This window comes from Podarcis melisellensis (assembly GCF_964234715.1).
Source record: "Podarcis melisellensis genome assembly, chromosome: 4".
Lineage (NCBI taxonomy): Eukaryota > Metazoa > Chordata > Lepidosauria > Squamata > Lacertidae > Podarcis > Podarcis melisellensis.
Genome location: NC_138531.1, coordinates 54,649,784 through 54,668,034, shown reverse-complemented (window position 1 = coordinate 54,668,034; position 18,251 = coordinate 54,649,784). Strand labels below are relative to the sequence as shown.

The following is an 18,251-nucleotide window of genomic DNA, read 5'->3' as shown; positions in this document are numbered from 1 at the left end:
CGGCAACCACACCATGTGCACATTCATTGTATGGAATGGCCAGTGTGCAAGCTTCTCTACACATCAGAACATCTTTGTATGAGCAGAACATCTACCCAACCCGGTGCTCTGATCACACAGAAACTCCTTACAAGAAACAAGCTTATGTTCTGGTTTTCCTGTACAAACAACCGCACTCAGTACAAAGTTGCTATAGAAAAAAGACTCAATGTTGAGTGCAGGCCTGAACATGCAGCCCTGTTATCAGGGCTGCCCTACACGCAAGTAACGTGTGCATAGTGCTACTGGCAGCAAGGCATCCTGTGCATAAAAGCACATCGCAGCAACAATATATCCATTTCTAACAGGATAACGTCTGGCTCCATAAAATAATTCATTTAGTTGATCCTATTTGTATGGTTTGGAGGCATGGATTGATATTTTGAATCTGGATAATACCATATGATTGCTTGCTCTACTGAGACGCATTAAAAACGTCTGAGAACTAAAGTACAGTTGTAAAACAGACCAGGCTCTGCCAATCCAGGTTCCTGTGGGGTCTTTTGTTTTGCCAAAAACCTGTCATCAGTGCACCTATCCCAAGCAGGGGCATGTTGCTGCTAATACTTCTGTGGGTCTGGTTACTGCACATGCACCAACAATGGTTTTTCCAGAATGGCAAAACCCTTCCTAAAAATACTGAACATATGCTGAAATGCAAAACCTCCTTTTCCTGCTTGCGCCCACCTATATTTCTAAATGATTCCCATATGCTTTGGGATTCACAATTGTTGCCGGAACACAACAGTGGTGTGATTGTTGAATGCACTGCATCAGGGCAGATCAGGTCAAGCTGGATGTGTCAAATTATCTCAGGTTTCCAGCCAGAAGGCAAACTGTTCACTTTTCCACCTACATATATGTTCTGCTTGTCCTCTGCTGTGGTGACTAATGAGTGAAGAAAAGATTGTATATAATTCTACCATCATGCTTTTATGTATTCACTGGAGAACATATTTTCAAGTTAATTCAAAATCTAATGAATTTCACAGATCGTAAACTGTACAGATCTAAATGGGAAGTTTTCTTCAAGTTGGCTATCATGTTGTTAACTCTCTCCATCAATTTGCAGTCTGCTAATGTGTGGTTCTCGTGTTTCCTCCTTCCCTCATCCCCACGTTGAGTCTATAGACTCTATACATTCACAAGTATAAGATTTTAGCAAAAAGAAAACATGATGCAATAGCATTTTTAAAAACTTGGTGCTATGACCTCAGCAAAGGGAAACATTCCATGCTCACAAGAACTTGGTTGTTAGAAGTCTAATAATGCTTGCAGAATGAGATCCAAATACACTTGTATCTTACCCTCCACATGTTGAAAACACAGTTTGGGATATAATTTTGAGGAGGAAGATGGTCAGAAGGAAAAGAGTTTAGTAGCTAATCCACACTCAGCATTCCAATTTTCTACATTTATGATTGGGAATATTCCTGTTGTCATGCCTGTAAAATTGCATTTTCCACCAGCTTTTGAAAACAAGAACCTTTCTTTGTGTAAGAAAAAGATGAAGCTTGTTAAATGACAAAAATTTTCTAAGGCTTCTTTAAAAAATAATAATGGAAAATGGAAAAAATAAAAATCCTGACTCATGAAAACTACAGCAAAGTAATCAATAAAATATGAGGATGGTTATAAAAACTATGCACAACTAAGGGAAAGAAGACGCATATTATTTTTTAGCAATGATGCAAGTCCAGAAGTGTCTTGAGCATGTTTAGTACAAATAGGCATTTTCTCTTCCAGGTAAACTGGATAATAGGTTCTGCTGAGTTGCAATATTATTTGACTCAGCAAAAACCTGACTGAAACAGGTCATTGATTGGCTAGCGCACATAAACATTGCTACACCTCCTTAAAAATCCCTAAGTTTAGTATCTGGCTTGATTGTTTTTTAATAAAAGGCAGAGAAAATATGGTGTATAAATTTATATATATACTTTTTAAAAAAAATAGACAAGCTGCAGGAAACATGAAAGGAGGAGACTGTTGTCTGAACCAGCATTCAATGGATTGATATGTATGTCTCATGATAACTGAAAAGTGTGTTCACATGTGGGCAAAGAACTCCTCTTGAAATACTATATCTGTCTTCACAGCAAGAGATACTTTTGTTTTGCTCACAAATGGTCTGTTAAAAACACCAGAGTTTGTGTCCATGGAATATGTTGATGAAGTGTCTTCCTGACAAGGTTCAGTTAATCAAAGGAACTTAATGTTGCAAAATTGTTCATATGGCACCAGCAGAGATTTGCAGCATGATGAAAGCTCCATTAAAAAAAGAAGCAACTTTGCCTCTTCAATTAACCTTAAAATAACTTAATTGGTCTCTATCAGGCCAAAAATGTGAGAACAAAGAGATGCTTGCTGAAAGTTAATGTTGTTATAGTACCACACTGTGCCGTGAATATTATGGCATACATTTAAACTGGAGTTCCACGCCTCATTAAGACAGACACTTAGACAACATTTTACAAGCCATTTAATCATTTAAGAACCAGAAGAAACCTCAAAGTTATGAAAGCTATGACAATGTAGAATGTACTTCACCAAGCAGAGAAGCTGAGCAGGAATAATTTTCCTAACCATGTTGCAAAATTGGATAAATACTTTATGAGCTGAAGATGAGTGAAGTTGTGTGTTTTATTCCAGAAGAGACATGAATGTGCATTGAATTAAGCCATGAAATTACTTCTTCTCAAATAGCTGGAACTTGCCACGGTGAGGAACAATTTCAAAATAAAGTGCTTGAAAAATATAGAATCACTGGATTTTCTAAGTTGGAGTGCAACACTGGCTCCCCTTATACCATGCTTTGCTCTAAGCTGGTCCATGGAAGAAACTTGACATTTAGAATCTTGGACACATTAAGTAGTTACCCCTAGAATCATGTGCTTCTATGTAAATTGATGAGGAGGTGTGAATGTCAAAGCCTTAGTACAGTGGCACTGAAGTGGTTGGTTCTCTGTTTTGCCCAAACTTGTGCCATCCCCTCTCCTGAGACTGGGCAAAGAATTTAAGTGAATATAAAGAAACTACAGTTCCCAGGAGGCAACATGATCATCTGCTCACCCTTCCAGTGATGCTGTGTTTTCAGTCTGGTGCCACCTCCAGCCCTGTTGCCCATCCTGCAGTGCGTCTCTGGTCTCCTGCATCCAACAGGAGATGTTCCAGCCTCTTCCAGCTGGTACAGTGTTCAGATTTGCTGCTTGTGTTTGTGGCCAATCGTGGGCCACATGGGTGTGAGTATGAATGGGCCCATTTGAGCAGAAATTACAGAATAATCCTGATATGCTTTTTTTCAAATTCTGTCTTGTTCTGAATAAAATTTTGTATTTTACAACTATTGGGTGTTTGCACTAGAGAAAACTCTGGAATTATGATCTCTCTGTGTCATGCTCACTATGGGGTCCCCACTCGTCACACATTCCACCTAGCAAAACCTCACACAGAACTAAAGTAAAGCAGAGATTCCTCCAGAGTACCATAGTGCATACTTTCAAGGGTAGCCATTAAAATGTCCCTAGGGTAATCTACCAGCAAGTTACTTTTAAAGTTCAGATTTCAAAGACATCATTGTACAAGAGATATGAGCACTTGTTACTGTTAAGTGCATCAGCTAGACTAAACAAATCATGAGAAAATAATGTTGCAAGGCTCTGACTGGAACTGTAAATTAACGAATAATGGATGTGAGGCCAAGATCTTCCTTACCATTTATCAAGACTCATTCTATTAAAGTATAAATGTTCCCTGAAAGGGCACTGCTTTCCATTGCTAGAATTTTACAACTAGTAAACATGCAAGATGGAAGTTAAGAACTTGAATACAAAAACATGCCCCACCCCCCCCAAAAAAAACCCACACATCAGCCTTTCCAACTGATAGTAGGCGAGATTAGACCTTTTGGCTATTGAGGACTGCACATTGTGCCTCTTGTCAACCCCTCAGCCATGCCAGAAGACAATTTCAACAACCTTAGATTTGTTCCGGCCACCACTAGCCTGCGTCACACGTAAGGACTTCTGACGTCAAGCATGCTCAGTACATCCAGAACAATTTAAGAAGCTGTTGTTTTAAAAGAAAGGCTGGAAAGAAGATGAATGGAACCAATGGGGAAGGCTATAAATATTCTTTTGGTATGTCAGTATTTGCAGAGATGTTTTACAAGTATTGAAAAGGTTCCATGGATTTCCCGAATATTTGAAGCTTGGAGGACACCATCCGAATGTATAATGGAATGTACAAATTGGTCTTGTTTTCTCCCATTTAAAAGGAAAACTGTGACAGGAAAAGCCAATTCATTATGAGCATCGCAATCAATCAGACTACTATGCAATAGCCACATGAAAATTTTGGGTATGTGAATCCACTCTGAAAATTAAACCTGCTGAGTCCTTCCAATTTTTCCTTCTGTGTTAGAGATTAAACAAATTTCCTGTGAGCCTGTGAGAGAATACTTTTCATGAAAGCCATCACTATCTACAGAAATCACGGTCTCCTCTCTTGGTGATTATTCAGAAGGACTGAAAACAGGGCAGGGGCATGTTTGCCCATTCATAGTGTGTAGCAAAATCTGACTGGGTACATTAAGTTGTGATGTCATCACATTTATAAGACTGAACTGCTTATTGACCTGGATCAGTGGTCCAAGCAATCACAAGATGATGGGTTTGCTGTTGTTATTTTTTAACAAAGAAAGACAGTAAACAATGTAAGAAACATGGGCAAGAGCACTTTTAGTGAACTCTCAGGACTATTCAGAAGCATGCATTAAAAATGTTTGCTTCTTAGCATTTGTCAGTGGAATAGCTTGCTTCCTAAATTTATCCCCTGCAAACTTTGATGAGGAATCTTCTGCAAATATTTGATATTCAGCATCAGCAAAAGATTCCATTTGAATGTTCAAAGGCCCTCTTGAGGGGTTTTGTGTGTTCGCAAAGAAAATGCTCAAAGAATGTGATATTTCTGGAGCAAGTACCAAGCTCTTTACCTTTCCCTAGTCAGGTTACAACAATCAACAAGCATTTCATCAGGAGTAAAAAGTTATCATTGTTAAATAACTCATATGCTTTTGTTTCTCTTGTGATATTAAATATAACTGGGTCTCATTCTCTACCCCATTTTTCTCCTTCTGTGTCCCCCCCCCCCACACACACACACAAACAAACAAAACGCATATGCTTCCGGGGCTAATATTGATCTAACCTACACAACTCACAGGACTGAGAATTAAAAGTGGAAGGGGGTCCTGAATATCTGTGATGGTTCTGAAACTTTTAGGTTTTACATTTTATCTGTTATGATTTCTAGGCTGTGATATAGTTGAGCAAAGCTAACTTCCAGACTCATCAGCTCGCTGACATGGAGATATAGGGTGAAGGGAAGAAGCTAGCTCAGGGCCAGCCCTGTGATGAGATAGAAGGAGGCAGCTGCCTCAAGTGGCAGAGATTGAGAAGTAGGGAGGAGACAGAACTGTGAGTGCCATGTAGCCTGCCCTATACCTGCTATGGCAGCCTACTGCCCTCAAATGCAGTGGGAGATATTTTACCTTCACCAGTATTGGAGTAAGATTCAACTGTCAGTCTAATTGGCACCTATCTGTACCTTGAGGGAGGGCAGCATCTTGTCATTCACCTCAGGCAGCAGAATGTCTTGAGCTGGCTCTGGGTCAGCTCTTTTATTCCAAAAAGGAACTGAGGAGAAATTTACTTTCATCATGACAGAGGGACCTATTGTTTCAAGAGTACTTTACCATGAGTTATACTAACTAGTTCCTCAAAGCAAATAAAGTATTTTATGATGTGGCTTAGTGGTTCCACTTATGCTTCTTCAGGAAGTCAAAAGACCACAATACAAACCTTGAAAGAATTAGGGTGTTTTTGATTAAATGTATGAAGCTTGAAGCTATGACAAGCTTTTGTTTTGTTTTTTTAAAAAAATTCTTTCTTAGCCCTCTAAATTACATTCCAGAGACCTATTTAAAATGAACATTTCCAATAGAAAAGAAGCCAGGAGAAAAGGGATCTGAAAAAACAGAATGTGTGTTCATGCTGACTGATGGACAAGGATTATTTTATTTTTCTAAATGTTTTAATAATTTCAGGTTATATGAATAAAGATATGAACATACAACACAAAAGAAGATTTTTTTTAAAGAATAATGCAATTACGAGTACTGACCAATAATAACAGCATACTCTTAGTTCCAAACACTGATAAACTGTCTAATTTTCTTTTGCATAAATTTGCCATCTTGTTTGACTGATATAGTTTGTATGTTCTCACATGTTGGCGACTTCCCATGATTATTTTCATTCATGCACAAATGCTGTTTAAGGTCACCAAAGAGCAAAACCAAAAATGTTGATGATGTTTATATGTACTACCACAGAGCCTGTACGTTTATGCTGTTTGCCTGTTAGTTAGTTCACTTAATTTATATCCTTTAATGTGTTCAAGGTGGCTAATGAAGTGCAAACAAATTAATCTAAATCAATACATAGAAACTCCCTTTGTTGTAGGAAACTGATGGTGTCATGTGTCCTCAGCAATAATCCAAATAGGCAGCCATTCTTAATTCCTTCCCCTATGACTAGAAGCTTATGTTTGTGTGCCAGTTTCAGGGTTCAACAAATTGTTCAAAACAGGGTGGTTTTTGTGCAGTAATGAAACTTTCATGGTAGGATAAAAGTATAAAGAACACAATGATATTCACAGAACGGAAGAGATACAGAGAATGGAATGGTTCTTAAGAACGATGATGGGACAGGTATGTTTCCTGCTTGGCAGGGGGTTGGACTCGATGGCCCTTGTGGTCTCTTCCAACTCTATGATTCTATGAAAACAATGTGCTAAAAGCACTTTCCATGTAATGAAGATGGCTCAGGTTGTCACCTTTCCCTCTATTCAGCAAATGTAGACATAAACCAAAGCATTCATCCCATGCTTATATACATTCGGAAGACAGATTATTTTAACATCCTGCAATTCTCTGTAGACAGAGACATTCTGGCTAGAATTGACAGGTATCATTTGTATTAAGGGACAGGCAGTAATCATTCTTTCAAGGGGTAGTCATTATACAAGAATTGTTGTTGTTGTTGTTGTTGTTATAGTATTAAGAGAAGCAACAGCATATTTCTATCTTTTAAAAAATCAGAAGGCAATTGTGATGAATAGTAACTCCCCATTTCGGCACAAAACAGAGAACAGTCTTGCTTTACACTTTCCAGCCACAATTTACAGGCACTCTTTCTAGGGCTGCAACACCAGTTTATTTGGTTGTTGCTTTGTCCTGGCAAGCCATGCTCCTAGTGATTCACAACATCAGAAAAGTTTACCTAATGAAATATAGCACATATTGCAAGATACAGTAATTCATCAACAATTGAAAGATGTTTCTATACTACTTTTCCTGTACCCATACACCACTCAGGGTAGCTTGTAACAATCTTAAATCACAGTCCAATGAAACTATATTAAAATACAAAGAACAAAGCAATAAAAATACATAAATTCAACAAGAAATAAAATGCACAGTGTTAAAACCCATTTAAAAGCGTCATCATCATAGGTAACAGGAAATAAGTTTATTTTCTTAGGTCCTAAGTAAATGTAGATAATATTGTAAATCCAGATCCATCCAGTACTCATGCAAATGGAACATGTCGTCTGAGTCAGCAATCATCTCTTCACCAGTTCCAATCTGATTTCAAAACACTCAGAATTAGACGTTATCCTTAATTGCGGGGAACATTGTGTATTCTTTCCTACTAATCATATTTGTGTTCTCCTTACTTGCCTTTAGCTAGTGCCCTGGCTAAAAATACAGCATGGGTTGCAGTTTAAAGAGTGTAACAAGCAATGAGCAAATTAAAGCATTCAGTTTTCCATTCTCATTAAAAATCATTCTAAAAAGGAATGACATGCAATTCCTTTTTCCCCCCTGTTCCTGTTATATATCAGCACATGGTTTCTCTATGGGTGAGATGCTCTGTAAATCATAGCATTAACTGTACTTTGCTATTTTCACTGGTTCAAAGGATGAGAAAACAGGTTATGCCATGATTCCAGTTTTATGCCCTTCTAGCACTTCATTTGTTGCAAAGGTCTCATCCCTAGTTCCCCAGTCAGCCTCTTCCGCCAGAAAATCCTGGTCTTCAGGATGCATTTATGTGATCAAAGAACCGGGTGGGTTTCTTTCCCATATTTGATTCCACATGGCCCTTGATCATGTACAACAAACTCCACTTAGGACAAAAGAAAATTATCTTAGTTGACAACACAAAGAGTTGACGCTACTGTGGCAATTGACACTGAAAACAGCTGTTACCACGGCAAATCCATAATATAACTTCATTCTAAATCAAGACTGTTTGCTATCTTTTAAAAGTATATTTCCAACACATGTTTCAGACTATGCAGCCCCTTCTTAGGAGTATTTTTAATATAATTTGTATCATGAAGCTCACAGCAGAATATTTGGCTATCCAAGACTTAATGGTTGGCCATGATGTTGTCACCTACTTCCAGGGTTTGGGCATCTCTGGGAAGTGCCAGCTCTGCCTAGGTATTCCAGGATGGATTAATGCTATACTCAAATGACTCAATGGTCCAATGGCTATTTAAAATAATTTCTCGATATATATTAGGCTGGTGCAAAAAAATAATAATGTGATACTACTACTAAGAAATGTAAAAAAAAAAATCCATATCTGACCCTCAATAACTTTTGAGAGAATGAAAAGTCAACTGATTTTGAGGGACCGTTTATGCTTAAGTAAACAAATATTTACACTGACATTTAGAGAAGGAGTCTGAGTGTAAAGTGAAGATTTTTAGGACTGCTACTGATCAGATTTTATTTAATCTGTGGTATTGTGCTTTTAAATTATTGTGGTAATGGTTTATTTGTTGTTTTGTTCATGTATAAATTGTATATCACCCTGGGTTCCCTAAGGGTGGCTTCATAAATATAACGAGTAAATAAATATTGCTGGGTATTTGGATTTTATTTTACATAATGTTGGGGGGGTTTTCAACTTTGCTTAAATTAGAAACCAGCAGTTTTACCAAATAATCTCAATGCATACAAAACTATAATGGCACTCCTCAAGGTAAATTGTGCTGATGTACCATGGTGCATCAAAGGTCACAGCAGAAAGTTTAAACCATTTCCCCCTTCCACTGGTTGTAAATATATATTGTGATTTGTTGATAACAAGAAAAGAATCATGCCTGCATAGATGTTTATATACTAAAATTATCTTTGCATAATAGCTGATTTCTAATTTGAACTTTTGACATGGTTTTTATTGTATGGATTTATGTACAATTGTTGTAAACTTCTCTCATTCTTATAAACAGTGATATATAAATATTTTAATAAGTAAACTAAAAAATAAAAATGAATACTATATATCATGAAACAGGGGGGGAACTAAGTTGAAAATACTTGTTCTCCTATCAATTTCTGCAAAGCTAGCAAGAAATTCATGGTAGCTTTTAAAAAGCATAATTAAAAATCTTAGTATAGAATGTTTATAATGGCACCATGTGGAAACTATTCTCTTTCCATGTCTCTTGCACATTATATTTTAAGATCTCTAGGTGGGTCACAAAGTGCTGCTTCTCCTAGAGCAGTGAATGGCTGCAATCGTGTGAATCACTTACTTGGAGATAATGATCCCATTAAACTTCGTTCAGAGGAAATGGTCCATGAGTTGCAATGTCTGTTCCATGGCACAATCTAATGTCACATGTAATTCTTATTTAGAAACACCTGCTTTTTGGCTTGGTCATAGATTCCCCATAATACCATTGTTTCTAACCTGAGTAGGAGGAGAGGAAAAAATGGAACCATTTAAAAATATTTATCAGAATTATAGCATTCAGGTCATAATTGAAATAACTGGCTTCCCAGAAGCAGGAGATATTCAGCTTAGGATATGATGGTGATTATAAGGCCAAATCTTACATTTAATGCACTCTGCTGACTTACTGGATTTCCTTTCTATCCATCACATTAAAGTCTGCTGTTACAACGAAATAAAACTTTTCTTACCTTGCATGTACGTCAATGGCAGGAGATCACTTTTCAAAACCTGTTTCAACTCCCGGATGACTCAGCCCCTCAGCATTTTAATGCCCACATAATGAAAGGAAGTAATCCCCCAAGTAAACAGACAAATTGCACCAAATTTATACAATAACTCTCATTTGACATGGTTTAGTATTAACCTGAGTTATGACTTCTCTCTTTTTTTGTTTACAATTCATGACCCATTCACGGTGAAAAGTATAATCCATGGGGAATTGTTTGAGCTTAGAAAAATAGGACATTTGTAATATATATGTGTAGTGCCCTATGCAGGAATGGGACAATGATAATAGTAACCCTAACAATTATAATTTATGTCCCATTATACTCGAAGTCTCTGACACTGATTGCCTGAGCTGAGTTGCTCCGGTAACAAAACAGCTTGCTGCAAAACCAAAATGAAGACTGAATATTTTGAGAGTACCAAATGGGCAGATCCATCCATCCCCAATGACAAGGAAAAATATTAAATGCTTTATTCTTAATATAAAACAGGCAACAAAAGAGTAGAGGTAGTTACTCAACTTTACATAAAACAAGCAAGTCTTGGAGACTAGGACAGGATAGAGCAAAATTCAATTGTTAATGCTGGTATGCCCATCCATACTCATTTTTACATAAAAAATAAGTCCAATGTTTTAAATGAAAATTATGTTATTATAATTTATTAAATTTGAAGATGTATGGGCAGCATAAAAACCTGTCTTCCATGGTAAGAGGTAAAAGGACCCCTGACCATTAGGTCCAATCGTTCACAACTCTGGTGTTGCGGCGCTCATCTCACTTTACTGGCTGAGGGAGCCGGCGTTTGTCTTCAGACAGTTTTTCTGGGTCATGTGGCCAGCATGACTAAGCCGCTTCTGGCGAACCAGAGCAGTGCACGGAAATGCCGTTTACCTTCCCGCCACAGTGGTACCTATTTATCTACTTGCACTTTGACGTGCTTTCGAACTGCTAGGTTGGCAGGAGCAGGGACCGAGCAATGGAAGTTCACCCCTTCGCAGGGATTTGAACCGCCAACCTTCTGATCGGCAAGCCCTAGGTTCTGTGGTTTAGACCACAGCGCCACCCACATCCTTCCAGAGTAGCATCGCCTATATTACCTTCCTATCACAGCACCAGATATGTGTTGGAGGCGTAAGAGGGTTAAACTGAGGCTGTTGTTTAATTCCAGAATTCCAGAGAGAAATTCAAGTAATTATTAAAGGAATAGCTAGTTGCCAGCTGTAACTGACCCCAATGACAATGGCTCTGGGATATGTAAAACATCAGGTTCAGAGTAATATACAAATTTTGTCCATTCATCTGCTTACAGAATCACCTTATATTGACTGCAAAGGTTTGGAAAACTATTGAACCAGTTCTTCCATTGAGCTTTATTCTTCATTGGAATCAACATTATACAAAAGAATCTCCTTTAACGGATATTACAGATAAAGAATGTACCGGTACTTATTTGTTATAATTGTAATCATTTTAATTGAATGAAACTGAACCTTACAATCATATTAAACCCCAGTCTCTTAATGGAGGAAAATGTTACATTGAAATCAGTGATGCTTGTTTCCAAGTGTGGCATTTGCCCTCTTAGGTGTGTGACATCATACTGGGTCATAAGGAAAGGGTTAACTAAGTGTAAAATGATTAACCAATAGGAACCCAAGGGGAGGAGTTAGAGTTAGAGTTAGAGTTAGAGTTGTTAAGAGGTCAGTCTGGAGTTAGAGAAGGGAGAGGGAGGATAAGTCTGTGGCTTGGGCTAGTTTGATGTGAGAGAGTGAGAGAATCTGTTAAGAGGAGTCAGTTAAACAGTTGGGATAATCAGTAAGAATATATTAGGAAGGTATAGGCCGGTAAAGAAACTAAGATTAAGAAACTGACAAGAAAAATGATCTGAAACCATAAACTTGTTAATGCTTATAAAATCACCTTGTTTATTTGGTTTAATGTTAACAACTGTCTGGACTCAGTGTGTACCCAAGAGAAACGGGTTGGTGGTAGCAGGGAAGCAATCACAGTGGTAGCACAGGGATCAATAGACCGTCAAACGTCCGGGGACCCTGTGTGATCGCCACACCAAGGCACAATCAGGATCCAGGCAAAGTTAAGTGCATCCTTTCAACTTCAGTGGGAAAGATTTAAGTAAATGCTCTTCAAGTTCTTAAGTAAGTAGTGGAACTTCAACAGCATAATCCTTAGCCTGCCTACTCAGAAATAAGTCCCTTACTTACTCTCAGGTAGGTGTGTAAGCTGTATGGGATCTCTCTTGTTCCTAGGGAATGTGGCGAAGTAATTAGAAGCACTGAGTCAACACTAAATTGTTTCACATATTATTTACAATTTGACAGGAAGGAGGAGGAGGAAGAGAGGAGGAAAGAAGGAAAGAACGGTTTGCACCATATCCCAAGATGCCATGAACAGCCAAGGGAAACATAGATTGTCAGTCAGTTTGAAATGTTTTGAGTAATTTCCATCTTCTTTTTACAGGCTACACATTTAAGTAAGGTCCATGAAAGTCTTACAAATATTCCATATTTAGTGTAGCAGGGAGCTTTCCATTTCAGTTATTTTGTATTAATTTTTGTATTAATTCATACCCCAGCTCTAGGTTTCAAGACGGATGGCTGTATAAATAAATGATCCAAAATAAATATTGGATTAAATGAAATGTATGCTAAAACTTCAGACCCACTAAGCATAGCAGATGGAGACCACAACAGGAACTAGTACAAACTGGGAAGGCTATACAAGCCAAGGAAGCAATGCCATTCAGTCTGCAGGTTTCTTCTCTTTCAGTCGCATTCCTCCCGAACATGTAGTTTGGCATGACTTCTTTCTTTCATTCTTTTTTTTCTTTCATTCTTTTTTGCTTTATAAAATGTATTCACTACCTTTCTGTCAAAAAGGATAAGATGGCAATGTACAATAAAACATGGCAGTATTAAAACAGTAGTCAAACAATCAACAAAACAAAATCCAGCCCAACAGTGTAAAGGGAAATGTCTGAACTAAAAATAAGCATTCAAGTACTGAATAAACAAAAAAAAATCAAAAAGAATGGGGAAAATGTAGAGATTATCTACAAAACAAATTATGCTGTAAAGGTTTAAAATAAAAAGAAAAGGGGGAGAAATGAAGTGAGAAGGAAATAGTTTACTAAACATGAAAGCAGACCCACATTGTGGACAAAGGAAGTCAACTAGAAGAAAAGAAGAAAATATGGTTATATGTTCATTATTTGTTTCGTACTTGTTTTTGGATTTTCTTTTTAAGTTTTCTTTTTTATGTTGTGTTTGTGTTGCAATACACACACACACATACACACACACACACACACACAACTCAAGTACTGTACATAAAAAGGTCTTATCAGTACATATAAAGCTGAGCAATGGGATGGTTGGTGTGTGGTCCATGGACTAGTGTAGGGGTCAGCAAACTTTTTCAGCAGGGGGCTGGTCCACTGTCCCTCAGACCTTGTGGGGGCTGGAATTTTTTTTTTGGGGGGGAAATGAACAAATTCTGGGAATCAGCATGTTTTTACATGAATAGAAAGTGTGTTTTCATGTAAAATGCATCTCTGGGCTATTTGTGGGGCATAGGAATTCATTCTTTTTCTTCTTTTTTGTTCAAAATAAAGTCCACCCCCCACACACACACACAATGTCTGAGGGACAGTGTACCAGCCCCCTGCTGAAAAGGTTTGCTGACCCCCTGGTTTAATAGGTTCTCTCCATGAACAATCCATGTTGAGGTAAGCAGCAAATTCTGAACTAGTTGAGACTTCCCAACTATTTTCAAGGACGACCCATTCCAGTAATTAACCCACAAGGTTAATATGGGAATGAAAGACAAGAGGCTAGATCTGTCCACAAAGAATGGATGCAGCAGTTTTATCTGGTAAAGGGCACTCTTTGTCACAGCCACATGTTCATCCAGGAGTAATGCTGGGTCCAAGAGCACCCACTTTCTCTCAGACATGTAGCTATACACATACCGCTGCAAATCTGATTTTTCAAGAAGAAGATTACTCCATTTATAGTTAAGGACATCTCCCTCAAACCATGTGAACATTCATTGTGTGGAATGCCCTCCCCTCTGACATCTGTCTGGCATCAACTTTGTTTTCATTTTGACACCAGGTTAAGTCCTGGTTATTTGCTCAAGTATTCAGAAATTGTTGATCTTACAACTTTATTGATTGCTGATTGCATTTCAAGATTAGTTCATGGTTTTCTCTGCTCTGGATTTTATTTTATTTTATTTAAAACTGTCATTGTCATTTTAATTGTTTGTGTGCCCTGTCCTGAGATCACAGGGCAAGTTGTAAATATCTTGACTAAAATAAATAAACTGGTTGAAGCTGCTATGTAGATATGTTGTTGCAGTACAAGTACAATTCTCTGAGAATAACACAAGGGCAGCCTCCCAGAGAATTGTGTCCCTAGTTTTCAGACGTCATCGCATTTTCAGAAAACATTCAGCTCCCTAGAAACTTCTTGGAATTGGTTAGGACACAAGACTCATTTGTACTTTTCTCTTTTTGAACTTGCTTCCCCCACTCTACCCCTCTTTCTTTCTTTCTTTCTTTTTCCACAGTCCTCATGAGAAAAGAGAGATGAGTCATCACAAAAAGGGACATCTCTTGCCCTCAAGTATTGCATGTAAAGACACATGCATGGTATGGCAATGACCTCAAGTGGCTTCTTTCTATCATCACATGATGTGAGTTCACTAGTAACAGCTTGAAAAAGCACAAGCCATATAATTATGTAAATCAGATCAACAGCTTTCATAAGACTAAATGTTGCCAATAGATCATTCTGTCCATAACATAACATGTTTAATATGTCTTTGGTCACACTGGTTATATTATGTTAGGTTTATCAAAACTGATTCGAATTTAAAATAGCACTCTGTTAAAATTGAAGATTTTGCCACTGTAATGAGAAGCTATATTGATGGTTTCTGCTCTCCTAAAGCTCTTTGAGATACTTTTGCCACCATTTGCTGAAACTCCATAAATGAAATAGACCGTCAGAAGGGTGATTTAACGTTAGTGGCTTATGTGTAGATTCAAATGTGGTTTTTGTAAAAATTTGGTTTTGCTGACTTCAGATCTAAGATTTAACACTACCTAAAGCCTGGAATAGTTCAAAGGCTGCTAGACTGAGCAATGGATTTGGAACGAAGTCAAAAATCCAGATGGGATGAAGCCAGACCACTAGTAATTGATTCCAAGTACTTGGTGCAGCAAATTCAAAAGATGTCTCACACTTCTCACTATCATGAACATTTGATACCCAAACTCAGTAAGGACACTGCACCTTTTCTAATGGCAACGAAGATATCTGGCACCCACCAAATACACATGTTCATCTGTGGCATAGTGTATTTTCTCTGCTACATTACGGGGGGGGAGAGGGAGTCTCTTTTTATAATTGTACTTGCAAAGTTATGTAAAAATTCGATTTTTAAGAAATAACAGTTTAAAAAATAAGTAACGACATTGCAGTCTTCAAGTCAACCTGATACCTATTGTTTAAAGCTTTTTATTCCGCTTCATCTGACTTGTACAACAAAAGATATCAATTCATACTTTCTGCAGTTACATTCCTTTAATTTAACTTCGCTGCTAAAAAGGCAAGGATGAGCCAAAACAAATTATCACAGAATAGCAAATAAGCAAATCGAATTATTTTTCTTTGTTATTTAAATCAGGTTTACAGGCAACAGCCCATTACAACACAGCTATCCAAATATACTTAGAACAGAAGGAATTTCCATTTGCACTTTAAAACTGAATCTATTCTTTTAACAAACACACACAAATTCAGAAGAGTTTTGGTGAGTTTTGTTAGGCAGGAAATCCATTATGGAAGCATGCATGCATTTCCACCAAAATAGAGAGTCCTAAAGTATGTGATGTTTTCATAGTTCATTGTTGTAGAAGTCTCCTTCCGAAACAGAGCCTATGTAGTTACAAATTCTTGATAGGGTGCAGGTAGAAGCCAACTTCCCCATTTCTCATTTCCTACTCTTACCCTTTCTGTACATATCTCAGTTCCAGAATATTGTGGATTCTAGAAGGCAAGTGCCACTAATAAATAAGAAACATTGTTTCTAGCATAATGTTCTAGCAGCAATGGTGAGGTCTTCTGGCCATCACTAACATGTGCCATATGGTTCAGAATCACCCAGAAAGCTCAGTTTAATAGGAACTCAGGATCTAACTCACCGGGAGCAAGTTACATAAATGCCACATTCCAAAAGCATGTTTTCATTGATATTATGTGTCTGCATGTTTGACATACAATATTCCCTCTTTTCTTTATATCCACGGGGTTTGTTAGTTTAAGGCGGTACCCAGATGGCAGCTTTCTTAATGCATGATTTAGCACTGTTGCACTTAAGTAAGAGGGGAAAATCCTTCAAGGCAGAGGTACCTCCTTGCATTCATTCTCTCTCCACTGACCTACTAGGACCTGGTATGTCATCTGGATTAGCAAATTTACATGGGACTTGCAGATCCCATGGCCATTCCATACATTCATGACAGCAAACATAGGTTTGACATAGAATAGGTATATAGACAGGGACACCGCTCTCTTGACTGAGAATCAGTGTAGTTTTAAGAACTTTCTCAGTGAATGCTGGGGAAAATGTTTGTTTGTTTGTTAATTTACTCCTAGCTTTAGTGTTGGTGTATGTGCTGCTGATGCTATGGACATACATATGATCACATTGCAGACTGTGAACATTTGTTTCACATGCTATGATTACACACACCCTATAGTCATGGCAGAGAGAGAGAGAGAGAGAGAGAGAGATAGATAGATATCTGGAAATTTAATTCCCCCTCCTCACTCTCAGAAACAAGAGAGGGTTTTAGATCTGAATGACGGACAAAAACATAAAACATTTACAATAAACAACCAAGAAAGATGACTCAGATTCAAAGCATTATCTTTCTCTTAAACAAACAAACCAAAACAGAGAAATTGTGAATTGCAGAATTTTGAATACCCGTCATCTTCCTTGGCATCACTCAATTTTGTTTATAACACTCTTCCATTTTCTTCTAGTTGTGAGGGTGGGAGATGGGGAGGGGCCTCACAAGTGGAGTAGCCTAGGGCCTCTCTTCATCTATATCTGGGCCTACCTGTGGATAATCCTGATGCCTTTGCATTCCCAATGATGTTACCAGACGTTACTAGAAGTAGAACGAGATCACAAAAGGGCTCCTAATGTCACCTGAGAACAGGCAAGCTATTTCCCGAATTTCGGAAAATGGCTCTCAGTTAGCTGGAGCAAATTATGAATCAAGCTAAAACAAGATGAAAGCAAAAAGTCACCATCTGCCTTTATGCTGACCCACCTTTGCTACCCCACAAACTGATACTGGTGGGCCCCCTGCTGGGGTAGACACTTCAAAAACAATATCTGTAACCTAAAAAATGTAAAGTGTGGGGAGGGAGCTCCCTCAAGTCAATACATTTGGCATTCAAAAAGCCCTCTGTCCCAGATTTACTGAATTAGTTGCACTAGCAGGAGCTAGCACTAGGAGCCCGGCTACTGCAATGGGACTTCCCCCATCTCCTTCCTTCATGTTCCCCCTCAAATGGCTTGGGGGGTCAGTAGAACCCCAGAACAGTGTGGAGGAGGAAGAGAGGGGAGGGTGTTACCTCAGGCAAACACTCATGGAGCAATCTCCTTAATGCTACTTTGAATTCCACCCTCTGTCTGGAAACATTTTAAGATATTGTGCTAAAATATATGTTATTACTCAGAGAACAGAAATCTGCATAACTAACCTTGGAGCACAATTGTTACTTAAGGCTCTTTTGGATAATTCTTTCCCATTCTGTCATTTGCTCTGCCTTTACTTTAGGTGTTGTGCCTCAACTTAGGGTAGTAAGTGGCTCTAAACTACTACAGGTACGCTATATTATTATTATTATTATCTATAACCACGAGAGCCAGGGGCAATTCTGTACTGGCACAGTTAATTGAAGACTGAGATCTCTTACATAATATATAGTCTTGGCAAGCACCACAAAAAGACTCACAGAGAATGGAGAGGTGTGGAACAATTTCAAAACTGATGTCTGCA

General features: G+C 38.1%; 1 long non-coding RNA gene across 1 annotated transcript; it reads right to left on the bottom strand.

Annotated features, from left to right (window-relative positions):
• Positions 1 to 6,884: 6,884 nt before the first annotated feature.
• LOC309368910 lies at positions 6,885 to 18,019 on the bottom strand. Its single transcript, XR_014167965.1, has 4 exons — positions 17,953 to 18,019; positions 17,301 to 17,465; positions 9,715 to 9,872; positions 6,885 to 7,747 (listed from the first exon to the last, which is right to left on the bottom strand). It is a non-coding gene; the product is annotated as an uncharacterized lncRNA (long non-coding RNA).
• Between the last annotated feature and the right edge of the window lie 232 nt (positions 18,020 to 18,251).